Below are 3,569 nucleotides of genomic sequence, written 5' to 3'. Positions count from 1 at the left end.
GAGTAATCAAGTCAGGACTTGCACTAACTTCACATTCTTCACCTGCACAAACAATACTGCCATCATCTATCTGATCCAATTGATCCTTTTCTTGACCACCATCTGCAGCAACAACATTCTCATTAATACTGTCACTGTCCCTTGTTTCCTCATCATTTTCATCTTTGTCATAGGACCACATTGGTCCATTATGTAGACATGCCCATTTGTTCCCAAAGTGAGAATACATTATTTCCATCCACTGAATGTAATCCTCTGAGGCACGCAGGTTTGTAACATTGTCATGTGAAAAGAACTCGCAGTTATATGAAATGAGGCCAAAAGGCATACGCATGATGGGTATTCTTGTCGTGCTGCCATCTGGGCATACCTCCCCAATACACTTGCAAAGATGAAAAAGTGTGTTGCTTTTCCCTTTGCTCTGCAAGTTTTGCATGCCATGGAGGGAAAGCTTAACATAGTCTTTTGGTGTAAACCATTTCAGGTCCTTAATGAAGTCTTGAATGGCAACCTCTTCATAAAATTGTGTTAACAACTGCAATCGTTGACAAGTAGATAGCTTTTTGAATTGCTCAATGACACTTTCTAGATAATTTCCTGGTAAGATTTTCTTTGGTATGGGATTACTTACTGGGGAAGCATGAATCAAGGGAGAATGTGAATCAGGCGAGCTGCTGTCATTTGGGCTTGATAACTTGTCATCGCCAAAGTAATTGATTCCCAGTTTCTCCTCAGCTTCATCAACTGATCTGTATTGAGCACTAGGTTTCTTGGTGACCTTGCTTCGACATGCATTTCCTAAAAGAAGGAAAAGACAACATGAAAACATAACATATGATAGTAAGATCCAACGGTTTAACTACAAAAATATAAATGACAACCACTCTATTAATTTTATTATTACAAACTTGATATAACAGAGTTGAATAAGGAAGATTGCCAAAAAGCATAAACTATTATGTCAAGTTGATGATACTGTAAATGCAATGTATGTCAATGTTGAAGATAACATAAATACCTTCAGTCAATAACTACTATTATCAAAATATTTTCAAACCAGATCTTATGGGGAGACCTGTATGCTCTGCTATGGCCTCTGCACAGCTGTCCCAGAATAATGTTGATTTGGTATGTGGCCACGGCTTCTCCACCCACTCGCAGTCTTCTCCAAGGTCACAAAACAAGGCAATATACTGTACCAAGGATTTAATTTCTCTGTCAGTCCAGGTAGCCCTGACAGATGTATCTTCTGATTCCAATCCCTGTATGATTTGCAATAAAAAGAAACCATTAATCATTAAAACATGCTGCAAATTCCACAAAAGATGAAGGTTCAAAGGGGAACTGAAGCCAAAAATATTATTTTTTTCTTACTTGATTCAAAAAATAATGCAATATAAAACAACGTCCTACGCTATTTTTTATCTCAAACAACATTTCTCTCGCAAAAAAACGACGCAACTTACAACTTCATTTCCAAATGACAGAGATTTCCTTGATCGCGAATTGCAGGCTTCTCTTGCCACTTTATTAGATGGTTTCCCAGGGGCAAGACTTTCCTCACTGGCCGCTTCTTCTTCATGATTTTACCTGGTAAAATAAAGAATAGAAGTTAAATTTAATTTTTTTAAACCAAGAGATTACGCGGACTGCACGCACAATTTCGCGGGTTCGTCGTCACATTTCATAGCGTTAAAGGGAAATAGTGGCAAAAATCCAACTACTTCAGCATCGTATAATTCACTAACTAGAGGGGCGCTGAGGGGCGCCCGATCATTGTCTATTACGAAATTAATCTACTTTGGAATGGATATTAATTTTGAAGTTTGACAAGCTTGGGTTTGGAGAGAAATCGACAAAATTTAACATCAACTCAAATTTCACGAAGCTTAAAAAAGACAGACAGTGAAGCACCGAAGTCGAGTCCTAACTTGTCTGAGAAGTTACGTTTAGAATCAAAAAGTTTCCAGAAGCTAGCCCAGTACCAACTCCAACTTGTCCTGTGGGCTTGAAAACAAGTAGGTAAAAATTATCAATATTGAGACTCACTTCTTCCCAGAAGTCCGCCATGTTGAGTCCATGTCCACGAGAAAAGAGCGTTCGTGATTCGCTACTGCGACCAACCATGAGGCCTTTCAGACCGTGTCCAACCCCCTCTGAGAGCGCGCTAGCCATTTTTGCCGGTTAGTCTTTCCTGTCTGCAGGGAATAGCTCGGGGGCCTAAATTATCGATATTGCCTTCAAGCAAAATCTCCAAAGCATAACCCTAACTACGATTAAAGTGAAAAATAGTTGTTGTGTTTTTTCGCCTAAAGTAAAAAACACATGAATTTTGCAATTAGGTCTTGACGGATTCCTGGCATGATAAGCGAATGAGTTTCCGACGTAATTCACGTCAACTACCGTTACCTCAAGTTTGTCTGCATTATTTTTTTAAATAGTCGGTTCGTTTTTATGCAAGAAATTTGTTTATTGGATATTTGTAGATTGTGAACCCTCAATTTCTTATTGTACAACACATCGACAAACACATCCATGTTAATTTATAAATAAACAATTTCCATCTTGTTAAATTGTTACCTTTAAATCGATACTAAAACGGTCTTTCTGGTTTAATCTTTGAGCCCTTGAAACACTTGATGTGTATGGTGTGCATGTCAATGGACAGGTACCTTCTCTTGCACATCGATTTAAATTCGCAAGTTTCGGAAAAATCGTTGAAATCGCAAAAATCGCAGAACATTGAAAAGCCAGAGAACACAAGTCCCCGACAAAAGTCGCGATTTTTGCGATTTTAACGCTTTTTGCGAAAATTGCGATTTTTCACAAATTTCGCAAGAATCGCAAAAATCGCGAGTCCTAGTTGGGGATTTGTCATCTTTGCACCATTTACGATCTTTGTAAATTTTCGTAAAATTCGTAATTTTCGCATTTGCGTGCAAACCTGGACATAAGTGAGTTTGTAAAGTTCTTGATTTTCTTCAGAGCATTAAGGCCACCATAAGAAGATGAAGCGAGATGCTTGACATATCATGATCATGATCGCTTAAACGTGTCAGTCATGTGAACCCCAAGTAGTTTAATAGAGTGAACACGCTAGAGCGGTTTATCTCCTACAGATAAATATATAGGACGTTCAGCCAGAGAATGGTAAGACGACATCTGAGGAGTTGAGAACAACATGCACTTAGTCTTTGCAGGGTTCAAGGAAGACCCATTATGAAGGCTGAAGCACTACGTAAAGAAAATCAAATGTTGAAAGCGCAGGTGGAGACTTTAACTGCCGAAATCGACAAGCTGAAAGTGACCATTCAGCAGAAGGAACCGCCCAGCTCACGCGAGAGCATCGAAGCTTCTCTTAACGCGGAAGCTCAATCAAGCCTAGAATTTCTTGACAAAGAGTACGATGACTTTGCTGAGTTTCGTCAACATGCTCAGCGGGAAATACAGCGATTAAATTCAAGCCTACTTGAGATAAAATCTAAAGTTGACAGGATCGGTAAAACAATCGAAAACCTACAAGCTACCAGTTTAACGTTAAAATTATAGGAGTCCCAGAAATTGGTTCT

General features: G+C 38.9%; 1 long non-coding RNA gene across 1 annotated transcript; it reads right to left on the bottom strand.

The window, feature by feature from the left end:
* Positions 1-601: 601 nt before the first annotated feature.
* On the bottom strand, positions 602-1,549 carry LOC137989961 (uncharacterized). Its single transcript, XR_011121089.1, has 3 exons — positions 1,467-1,549; positions 1,058-1,262; positions 602-798 (listed from the first exon to the last, which is right to left on the bottom strand). It is a non-coding gene; the product is annotated as an uncharacterized lncRNA (long non-coding RNA).
* Between the last annotated feature and the right edge of the window lie 2,020 nt (positions 1,550-3,569).

The sequence above is a fragment of the Montipora foliosa genome, unplaced genomic scaffold (assembly GCF_036669935.1).
Source record: "Montipora foliosa isolate CH-2021 unplaced genomic scaffold, ASM3666993v2 scaffold_481, whole genome shotgun sequence".
Classification (NCBI taxonomy): domain Eukaryota; kingdom Metazoa; phylum Cnidaria; class Anthozoa; order Scleractinia; family Acroporidae; genus Montipora; species Montipora foliosa.
Note: the sequence above shows the minus strand (reverse complement) of the source record. Positions and strands in the feature narration are given on the sequence as shown.